Source organism: Triticum dicoccoides, chromosome 3B (genome assembly GCF_002162155.2).
Source record: "Triticum dicoccoides isolate Atlit2015 ecotype Zavitan chromosome 3B, WEW_v2.0, whole genome shotgun sequence".
NCBI classification, from domain to species: domain Eukaryota; kingdom Viridiplantae; phylum Streptophyta; class Magnoliopsida; order Poales; family Poaceae; genus Triticum; species Triticum dicoccoides.
In genome coordinates, this window is record NC_041385.1 from 584,562,998 (window position 1) to 584,574,822 (window position 11,825).

Below are 11,825 nucleotides of genomic sequence, written 5' to 3' on the forward strand. Positions count from 1 at the left end.
AGTTGTAGATGTTAATTTAGGGTTCATAGCTAGTACTAGATGTTGCTTAGTTAGTACTAGATTTTTAGTAGTAGTAGATGTTAATTACTAGTAGTGATGGTACTAGTTAACTAGGGTAGTATGATTAATAGTAGTTGTAGTTGAACTACTTTAGTTGTAGTTGAACTAGTTTACTAAGTAAATTAATAAACTAGTTGAACTAGTTGAATTAATAGAACTAATGTATTTTTAGTAAATAATTAATATAACTAGTTGAACTACTTTATTTTTAGAAAGAACTAGTTTTTTTCTATTTATAGTAAGTTTATATTTAGTAAGAACTAGTTGAATTAATAAAACTAGTTGAACATGTCATATTTGTTGTTATTTTTTAGTTTAAGCAATTATTCGGGATGTATTAGTGATAACTTATATGGTTTCAGGTGACCGCCGTCGTCCCCGTCACTGACCCCCTCCGACATCCCCGCCCTCGTCCCCGTCACCGACCCCCTCCGACATCCCCGCCGTCGTCCCAGTCACCGACCCCCTCCGACATCGAGGTGAGACCAGCCAAATATCCTTGTATATCTTGTGTTGTTGCTCAAATAGGATATGTGGTTGCCCAAGTGGCTGTTCATGTTCAGTTTACATCTCCGAGTGGCCTATGTTTTGCCGGAGTGTTGATTAATTTCTGTTCCGGCAAATTTCAGGTGCTCGATATGTCCTTTTTTAGCAAAGGTAATGCCGGATTTTTTTCGTGAATTCTGGCATGACTCGTGCTAGAATATGTACAAGTTTAATCTTCGAATTATGAATGTAGGAAATGTCGTACTCGGACGATGACAGTCTCCCGGGGGAGTGTAGCTGGTGCCACGATGATTGAGGTATGTGCGACAGGTTCGTTCAGCTGGACGAAGATCGGCGCTTCAGCATTAAGCTCGAGGAGACCTTCGATTGTGAAACGGTACACAACAACGACATGTGTTTTTTCGTAATTAAGCATGACTTCAACTATTTCAACGTCTAATTTTCATATTTTACAATTCGACTAGCTTATCCCATGCCATGCAAGACGCTATGTCTTGGAGAGGATGGGTTTTGAAGACCATGAAAATTTCGAAACAAAGAAAATACACCTAAGGACCCATCATGATATGGATTTTGAAGTAAATCTATGCAATGCTCAGAGCGTAACCCATTTTGGTCGCCAAAATTGGGAAGCACTTTGCAAAATGTATGGTTTTTATGAGGGTATGATTGTCACCATGGATCTTGGTGATCCTGACATCGAGCAAGACAATATGGACATTTGGGTCCTTGTTGATACGCTTCCGATTGTACCGCTATGTGAGTTTCTCAAACATAGTTATTAACTAATTTATATTGTTTATTTCAAAATAGTTGATAGCTTATTTCCATTGATAGCTTATTTTGATTCTTCAAAGACTATGCGGAAGATGGTAGATAAAACCCACTACACCGATGGCACCGAATTAACGTATAAGGAGAAAAATCATCTGATCGCATTTTGTACTCTTCTTGAGAATTACAATAACTATTATCGAACTCCTCCAAATTATGGTGAATACGTGCCACTAGTGCATGTGTTGAACCACGGTAACTTCTCTGGAGATACCCTGGTAAGATTTTTTACTATTACGACATCCATGCATCTTTTGCATACTTCTAAAACTAGTACATCATTGCTAACTACGAAATTATTATTATGTTTTTCAATAGAAACTCCCGATGGATTGTGTGCCTCATCTGATGTCTCTGAATGGTCGCCTCTCAGTTCTGAACATACTGCCAGGTAAATCTAGGGAGCTCACCTGTGCATATCAGATTTCTAAAACCGGTGAACACATGATCATCAAAGAATGGAAGAAATGTATGAACATTTGCAAGGAGGTTCTTGGAAGTAACATTCAGCGAAAGGCAAGAATTGGAGATAGGCTAATCTCCATTCTCCATAATTGAGAGTCAGGGGCTATCTTGTTTTTTGCTATTTTACCTTAGAAAATGTAGTAGGTCTCAATCGAATGTAGTAGGTCCTATGAGGTACAATATGTTTATTATGTGGTAATGTGTTAGAGTTGATAATGTGGAGTGCTTGTGATTACGACTAGTGACCAATTTGCTATGTGATGTCATTGATGAAAACAATGATCTTGAGGAGGTGTTATATGACAATGATGTATTATGATGATAAGTTGTTAATGATATGATGATGATGATGATATTATTATATCATTGGGTGAAAGAACCGCGGATTAGTTTCAAGTGGATGGACATCCACTTGAAACTAGTCCACGGTTCTTTCACCCCGTGATGTAATAACTCATTATGATGTAAAAACAAGCTCTAAATTCCTGTTGTATGAAAACTTGTGTAAAGGTGTATGAATACAACATGAAATAAAAAAGAAATAAAATACTAAATAATAGTAGTAGCGCGGGAAAGGAGAAGCTCTACTACTAATTACCAGTAGCGCGGTTCTGAAGAAGCGCTACTACTAAGTCAATTTAGCAGTAGCGTGGATCCAGGCGCGCTATTGCTAAGCATTAACTGTAGCGCCTTATCAATAGCGCTCCTGCCCGCGCTACTGATAGGCCTAAAACCCGCGCTGCTGCTAGGCTTTTCCCTAGTAGTGTTATGCTGTGGTGTTCCACGTGGCGTGAGTTGTGAAACAATTTGAAATTGTTTTAAATGAAGGCCAAACTCGTAACTCAATTATTCGCCTCCGCAATCAGATTGTAGAAATTTTATTTTCTTGTTATGATGATTCTCCACTTCACTCCAAAATTCTTTGAACTTTTCAAATGTTTTAGACTTGTGTTTCATTAAGTAGATATAACCATACCTACTTAAATCATATGTGAAGGTGAGAAAATAACTATACCCGCCACATGCTTCAACACTCATCGGACTGCATACATCGGTATGTATTATTTTCAGTAAGTCATTAGCTCGCTCCATTGTTCTGGAGAACGGAGTTTTAGTCATCTTGCCCATGAGTCATGGTTTGCAAGTATCAAATGGTTCATAATCAAGTGATTTCAAAAGTCCATCTACATGGAGTTTCTTCATGCGCTTTACACCAATATGACCTAAACGGCAGCTCCAGAAATATGTTGCACTATCATTATCAACTTTGTATCTTTTGGCATCAATATTATGAATATGTGTACCACTATGACCGAGATTCAATAAACTATTTACATTAGGTGTATGACCATAGAAGGTTTTATTCATGTAAATAGAGCAACAATTATTCTCTGTCTTAAATGAATCATATTCATGCTCCACGCAAACACCAAATAACATTTATTCAGGCTCAACACTAATCCCGAAGGTAGAGGGAGTGTGCGATGGTGATCGTATCAACCTTGGAATCATTTCCAACACACATCATCACCTTGCTCTTAACTAGTCTCTGTTTATTCTGTAACTCCTGTTTTGAGTTACTAATCTTAGCAACTGAACCGGTATCAAATACCCAGGGGTTACTACGAATACTAGTAAGGTACACATCAATAACATGTATATCAAATATATCTCTGATCACTTTGCCATCCTTCTTATCCGCCAAGTATTTGGGGTTGTTCCGCTTCTAGTGGCCACTCCCTTTGCAGTAGAGGCATTTAGTTTCAGGCTTAGGTTCAACTTTGGGCTTCTTCACAGGAGTGGCAACTTGATTGTCATTATTTTGAAGTTTCTCTTTCTTTCCCTTGCCCTTTTTCTTAAAACTAGTGGTCTTGTTAACCATCAACACTTGATGCTCTTTCTTGATTTCTACCTTCGCCAATTTCAACATCGCGAAGAGCTCGGGAATCGTTTTCGGCATCCCTTGCATATTATAGTTCGTCACGAAGTTCTAGTAGCTTGGTGATAGTGACTAGAGAACTCTGTCAATCACTATCTTATATAGAAGATTAACTTCCACTTGATTCAAGTGATTGTAGTACCCAGACATTCGAGCACATGCTCACTGGCTGAGCTATTCTCCTCCATCTTGTAGGAAATCTACTTGTCAGAGGTCTCATACCTCTTGACATGGGCATGAGTCTAAAATACCAATTTCAGCCTTAGAACATCTAATATGCTCTATGGCGTTCAAAACATTTTTGAAGTCCCGGTTCTAAGACATAAAGCATGGTGCACTAAACTATTAATTAGTCATCATGTCGATCTTTCCAAACATTCATAACATCTACATATGCTCCTACAATAGGTCTGTCACCTAGCGGTGCATCAAGGACATAATCCTTATGTGCATCAATGAGGATAATCCTCAGATCATGGACCCAGTCCATATTATTGCTACCATCATCTTCCAACTTAGTTTTATCTAGGAACATATCAAAAATAGGATTGCTATATCGCGAGCTATTGATCTACAACATAGATATGCAAATACTATCAGGACTACATTCATGATAACTTAAGTTCAATTAATCAAATTACTAATGAACTCCCACCTAAATAAACATCCCTCAAGTTACTAAGTGATAGATGATCCAAATCAACTAACCCATGACCGATCATCACGTGAGATGGGGTAGTCATCAGTGGTGAACATCTCTATGTTGATCATATCTACTATATGACTCACGTTTGACCTTTCGGTCTCTAGTGTTCCGAGACCATGTCTATGCATGCTAAGCTCGTCAAGTTTAACCCAAGCATTCTGCATGTGCAAAACTGTCTTGCACCCGTTGTATGTGAACATAGAGTCTATCACACCCGATCATCACGATGTGCTTCGAAACGACGAACTTTAGCAACAGTGCATGCTCGGGGAGAACACTTTTATCTTGAAATTTAGTGAAGGGATCATCTTATAATGCTACCACCGTTCTAAGAAAAATAAGATGCATAAAGGATTAACATCACATGCAATCAAAATATGTCACATGATATGGCCATCATCATCTTGTGCTTTTGATCTCCATCTCCAAAGCATCATCATGATCCCCCTCATCACCAGCTTGACACCTTGATCTACATCATTGCGTCGGGGTCGTCTCACCAACTATTGCTTCTACAACTATTGCTAACACATAGCGATAAAGTAAAGCAATTACATGGCGATTGCATTTCATACAATAGTCAAGAGACAACCCAAACGCTCCTGCCGATTGTCGATATTACAAAACATGATCATCTCATACAACAACATATATCACATCACGTCTTGACCATATCACATCACAACATGCCCTGCAAAAACAAGCTAGACGTCCTCTACTTTGTTGTTGCAAGTTTTACGTGGCTGCTACAGGCTTCTAGCCAGAACCGTTCTTACCTACGGCAAAAACCATAACGGTTATTTATCAAGTTTGCTACTTTAACCTTCTTTAAGGATTGGCTGTAGTCAAATTCGATTCAAGTGAAGTAGGAGAAACAAACACCCGTCAGCCACCATTATGCAAAACAAGTTGCATGTCTATCGGTGGAACCGTTCTCATGTACGTGGACATGTAAGGTTGGTCCGGGCTGCTTCATCTTCCAATACCACCAAATCAAAATAAGACGTTGGTGGTAATCAGTATGACCATCACCGCCGACAACTCATTGTGTTCTTCTCGTGCATATCATCTACACATAGACCTGGCTCGGATGCATCTGTAGGGAAATGTTGCATGTAAAACAAAAAAATTCTACGCACACGCAAGATCTATCCATGAAGATGCATAGCAACAAGAGGGGAGAGTATGTCTACGCACCCTCGGAAATCGTAAGCGGAAGCGTCTAGTAACGCGGTTGATGTAATCGACCTTCTTCCCGCTCCAACCGATCAAGTACCGAACATACGACACCTTCGCGTTCAGCACACGTTCAGCTCGGTGATGTCCTCCGCCTTCTTGATCTAGCAAGACGGCGAGGTAGTGGATGAGTTCCGGCAGCACGATGGTGTGGTGACGGTGATGGTGAAACTATCTCCGCAGGGCTTCGCCTAAGCACTACAAAAATATGACCGAGGTTGTAAACAATGGAGGGGGCGCCGCACACAGCTAAGAAATTGTTCTGGTTGTGCTAGGCGCTCCCCTCCCATGTATATATAGGTGGGGGGGCGGCCTGGAGGCGCCCCAAGTGGGGCCGAATCCCACTTGGGGTCCTGCCTCAAGCCGCGGCCCCATGCCATCACTACAAAAAAAAGACACATCTGTGACATTTTGGGCCGAACGATTTTTTTCTGTCATACATATGACACTTCTATGACGATAATTGGGACAAAAACCGGTATCATCATAGATGTGGTGGGCTCCTACTTCTATGACAAAAAATCATGACAGAAAATGGGCTTTTCGTCCTGGGCGGGCCGGAGACGCAGCTTCATGACATTCTTTGGGCCATCCATGACAGAAATAACCGTGGTAGAAGCGAGGGCGAGGAAAATTTCGGGGAGTTCCCGGTTACGGTGGGAGGTCGGGGGCCGAGCGATGCGCATTTCTCTCGTACACGTACGCGCGTGTGTGCGAGGCGTTGGCTCTAACTGAACCCGAGCGAGGTGTTGGGCTCTAACTGAACCCGAGCAATTGCACTGCAGGCTACGCGTTACTGAACCTGAGTGATTGATCGATGGCTGTTAACTGAACCCGATCGAGCGATTCCTTCGCCACTGCTGCTAACTGAAGCCGATCGATGCTGCCTCTGGGATGAACAGTGAGCGTTGTGGGAGGGGGGGATTTGGATGAACAGTGAGCAGTGGCGTTGCCTCTGGATGAACAGGACCCCGTGGTGTGGAGGGCTGGATGAACAGTAGATGGTGGAGGGTTGCCCGTGGAGGGGTGGTTGAACAGTAGCCGATGGAGTAGCGTGCGGTGGAGGCTGGATGAACAGTAGCCCGTGGAGGATGGAGGAGGTCGACGGTAGCCCGTGGAGGCTGGAGGAGGTCGACGGTGGAGATGAACAGTATCCCGTGGAGTCCCGTTTTGCGGTACGCCACACCCCTCCCGATGAACAAGACCCCCGTTTCGACCGTAGCGCTCCAACACAAGTCTGTTTCGTCCGTTTTGCGGTACGCCACACCCCTCCAGATCAACAGGACCCCCGTTTCGACCGTAGGAGGTCTGTTTCGTCCGTTTTGCGGTATGCCACACCCCTCCTGATCAACAGGACCCCCGTTTCGACCGTAGGAGGTCCGTTTCCTCCGTTTTGCGGTACGCCACACCCTTCCCGATGAATAGGATCCCGTTTAGAACGTGGCCGGTCGAACACAAGGCCGTTTCCTCCATTCTGCGGTACGCCAGGCCTCGTTTCCATCGTCTGTTCCGTCCAAGCCCTCCCGATGAACACGACCATGCATTCCGTTCCGACCCAGCCAGTTGGCTCCTCATGAACACGATGACGATGCTATTTCTCCCTTCCGACCCAGCCATGTACACGAGCCCTAGCCGTACGTATCCGCGAGTAGGCGTTCGAGACCCCGCCCGTATGTAGACATACGTGGCCATATTTTCTTTCTTGCACACTGGCCGCTGTACGTACGTGTACATGCTACGTGCGCGCCTCTACATCAACCAGTATATATGTACGTACACGTTCGCGACCAGAATGACAATGCTACGTACGCTTCGACCAGGTGGGTCCCGACTGTCAGGCACTTCCTTGCGTGCAAAGATGTAGCTGGTGGGTCCCAGCAGTCAGGGGGCGAATAGTTTTTTTACTCGGACGCACTTCCTTGCGTGCAAAGATGTAGCTGGTGGGTCCCAGCAGTCAGGGGGCACATCGTTTTTTTGCCCGGACGCACTTTCTTGCGTGCGAAGATGTAGCTGGTGGGTCCCAGCAGTTAGGGGGGCGAATCGTTTTTTTTTTCCGGACGCACTTCCTTATGTGCGAAGATGTAGCTGGTGGGTCCCGGCAGTCAGGGGGAAACATTTTTTCACAAAATACAGTGGCGCGTCTGGTGGGTCCCTGCTGTCAGGTGGAGGAATAATTATTTTCCATGTAATAAGGAGGTCCCGACCAGGTGGGTCACGACTATCAGGCACTTCCTTGCTGTGGCCGTGGACCCAGCTGTCAGCCTCTCCACGTACAGTCCATGTTCGATGGAAGTCGTTCCTTGACAACGCCGCGCCGAGAGGACCACGGCGGTGGACGACGGGGAGGCCTAGGAAGGGGACAACTCGGAGCCGGGGAAGACGCAGCAGTGGATGCCCATGCGAAGAGGAGTACGAGGGTTCACTGGTTCGACTGCGGTGTGAGGCTGCTAACGCCGCAGAATAACAGGGGGTGTGGGTGAGTAGAGGGATGGCCTGGCCAGCGGTGGGAGTAGTAGGGGGCGGTGAGGCCTCCGCGGCATCACAGCCGGCCACAGGAGGCAGGAGCACGCGACACAACCGGCGCTGGTTTGGGCGGCTGGAGCAAGAAGACCACAGGTTGAAGAAGCACTACGGCCGTTGGATGAACATCGTACGGTAACAGGAGTTCATATTGACTAAGTTGGCAAAGCCCTCCGTCCCCGTCAACTTGGTAGGCCCACAAGTCAGCCTCCCACTATGCTGGGTTCCAGCTGGCAGGGGGAGTATTCATTTTTTTTGTGCGTAATAAGGAGGCACTTCCTTGCGTGCGAAGATAGCTGGTGGGTCTGACCTATCAGCGGGGGTCACGTTTTTTTCGCAAAATACAGAGGCCCTTCCGGTGGGTTCCAGATGTCAGGTGGAGGAATCATTATTTTGCGCGTAATAAGGAGGCATTTCCTTGTGTGCGGCCATGGACCCAACTGTCAGCCTCTCCACGCATAGCCTACTTCCGATGGTGTCGTTCGTTGACCACGTTGACCACGCCATGCTGAGCGCATCCAAGGTGGTGGACAACGGCGAGGCCCCGGACAGCAACGAGCCAGAGATGGGAAGACGCGGGAGTAGAGGTGCAGACGGAGAGGTGTATGAGGGTTAACTGGTTCTAGTGCGGTGTGGTTCGGCAGTCGGTGGAGAAGAACAGGAGGTGTGGAGGGGTGGAGGGATGGCCTGGCCAACGGTGGAGTAGCGCTTCATAGAAAAGCATGCAAAGCAGAGCTGCTAGCAGCAGGAGGGGGGAGGTGGTCCCGGCGGCGCTGGAGGAAGAAGACGAGAGATTGAAGATGGATGCCAGTCGTTGGATGTAAATCCAATGGCTAACATGTCAGAATCATTTGTTGACTAAATTGACAATGACTTGCGTTGGCTTCGACCTATTGGCCCACATTTTGGCCTCCAAAAATGTGGCACGTATTCAACCTATTTTTTCAGAATTTACAGTCTTTTTTTTGCATGGTAGAATTTACAGTCAATTTGATATATATATTTTTGAATTACAGCCATTAGCTGGGCTGGGTGAACAAATTATGTAGCATCCATGCGGCCCATTTATTTTATTTCCTAAAAAATTACAGGCCATTTGCACTTTCTCGAAATACACGATTTTGCTGGGATGATTCTAATTATAATGTTGGGTTGGGCCAGCAATGTTATCAAAAAATAAAAAGGGGCTGAGCATTTTGTTATAAATATATTTAAATAATAAGTGATATTATTACATTCGTCCTTAAATCTTACCAAGCTTTTGTACACAATCACTAGGATTTTTGTGCCAAAACAATCCAGGATTTTATTGTTAAGAAATTATTTTTATAAGTTAATAAGATGTGGGATATTGTTTTCTTACATATGTAAGTATCTGTTAAATATATGATGACAATAAAACTAATATATAATAACATATAAAATAATTTGAATATATATATAATATAGTTATAAGGGAAACATAAGTTGGACCTGGCGTTCCTATTCTTATATAGAAAAATAGAACAAACCTCTATGTTTTCTTCAAAAAAATACATAAATTGGGCTGCCGATATTCAAGAAAAATAAAACCTCGGATGGGAGGTCCATAGGCCGGTCGATACAGGATGGCCCTCAAGAAAATACAAACAGGCCTATGGACATCCCATCCGAGGTCGTGGGCTGCACATGTTAAAAATGAAAGCCTAGATGGGGCAACCCAAAACCACGTCTAACACTTGCCAACACTTCGTCCCTCGTTTTCTCTGTGTTTTGCACACTCGACATTGTGTGGGCATTTTGACTATGCATCATATGAAGATGTGCGATGCATAAATGTTGATCAGCATGATGTTAACTGGCTGGTAGTTCCATTTTCAACCATGAATAAAACTTCCAACATGATGTTAACCCTGTTTGAAAAGGTCGTGTTAATATAAATGCTCTGCCTCTGAAAGTTGCAGTTTCTTATCTGAAACTGAATTTGCAGTTTCTTAACTGAAACTGAAACTTGCAGTTTCTTCTCTAAGAATCACATTGTCTGCACTTTTATACTCCTATGAAACTACATTTTTAATTGCTAAAAATAGATCTATAGAATTCATAAAATACTTCATATGCTCAATACTGAAAATCTGAAATTCAAAATACATTCATATCTGAAAGTACTCTCAAAATACACAACACAAAACACAATTCACAACCTGCAAATACTGACAACCCTAAGCTCCTCCTGACAATTCACAACCTGCCCGACTATTGGGCTGGGGGGGGGGGAGTCCCCTCCTATTCCTCGGCGGCAGACAGCCGCCCCATGAGACGATGTGAACGGCGAGGGAGACGATGGCGGGCAAGCGTCTTCGGGCCAACTGCTTTTCTCCTCTTGCAGTTGGGTTTGGTCGACGAAGACTCCATCGGCTCACTCTGGCAGGACACCCTCACAAACGTCACCCTGTAGATGCTCGATCCTTCAATCTCTGGTGGATGCTCCATATGGGATCATACTCCCACCACCGCTCCCTCACGATCGGATTCGGTGAATCTGTTTGCTCCATGGCCGAGAGGAGCAGCTCTATGTACTCCGGCGCGACTCCCGCCGGGAGTATCGTCGCCTTTTCGCTCTGTTGTAGATATTTGGCCATGGATGTTGCCGTCGCCGCTAGTTGGTCCTTGTTGTCAAACCAAGACTCCAACATCCTAGCTAGCTTCATAGGGTCGCCGTCTGCGATCCTCACGTATCGGTTGTACTCCTCCATCGATCTACTTCTCCATAGCACCTTCACTCGCCGGCGGTGGTTTTTGAATGGAAGAGGAGAGGAGCGGCGCTGGTTTTGGATTAGAACAGGAGAGGAGCGATGCTGGTTTTGGACTGGAACAGGAGAGGAGGGGCGGTGGTTTTGAAATGGAAGAGGTGAGGAGCGGCGCTGGATTTAGATTGGAACAGGAGAGGAGCGGCGGTGGTTTAAGAGGAGAAGAGTGGAAGAGCAGCACTGGTCTTGGAAGTATTTTTTTGTTGTTTTGCGTATTTTGGGTCAAAGTTTGACCACGTACTGTATTTGACAAGCAAAATGTGAATGCATGTCACCAAAAATGGTATCATTTGGCTCGTATCTGAATGTACTTTCAAATTATATTATTTTTGCAATGTATAACATATATTTTATGTGCGAAAATCTTGGTCAATTATGTGGGGTCGCTTTCTTAATTGAAGGGTAAATTGATTTTGATTTGATCCAGTCACAGCGCGCCGGCCCTCTCATCCAATCCTAAATCGTTGTTGCACGCTCCTCTCCCTCTTCTCCATTGCAAAACCACCTCCTCTCCTCTCCATCATATCCATTCCAAAACCACCGTCTCACCTCTCCCTCTTCTGATCTTCTCCATTGCAAAACCACCTCATCTCCTCTCCATCATCTCCATTCCAAAACCACCATCTCACCTCTCCCTCTTCTGGTCTTCTCCATTGCAAAACCACCTCCTCTCCTCTCCATCATCTTCATTCCAAAACCACCGTCTCGCCTCTCCCTCTTCTGATCTTCTCCATTGCAAAACCACCACCTCTCCTCTCCATCATCGCCA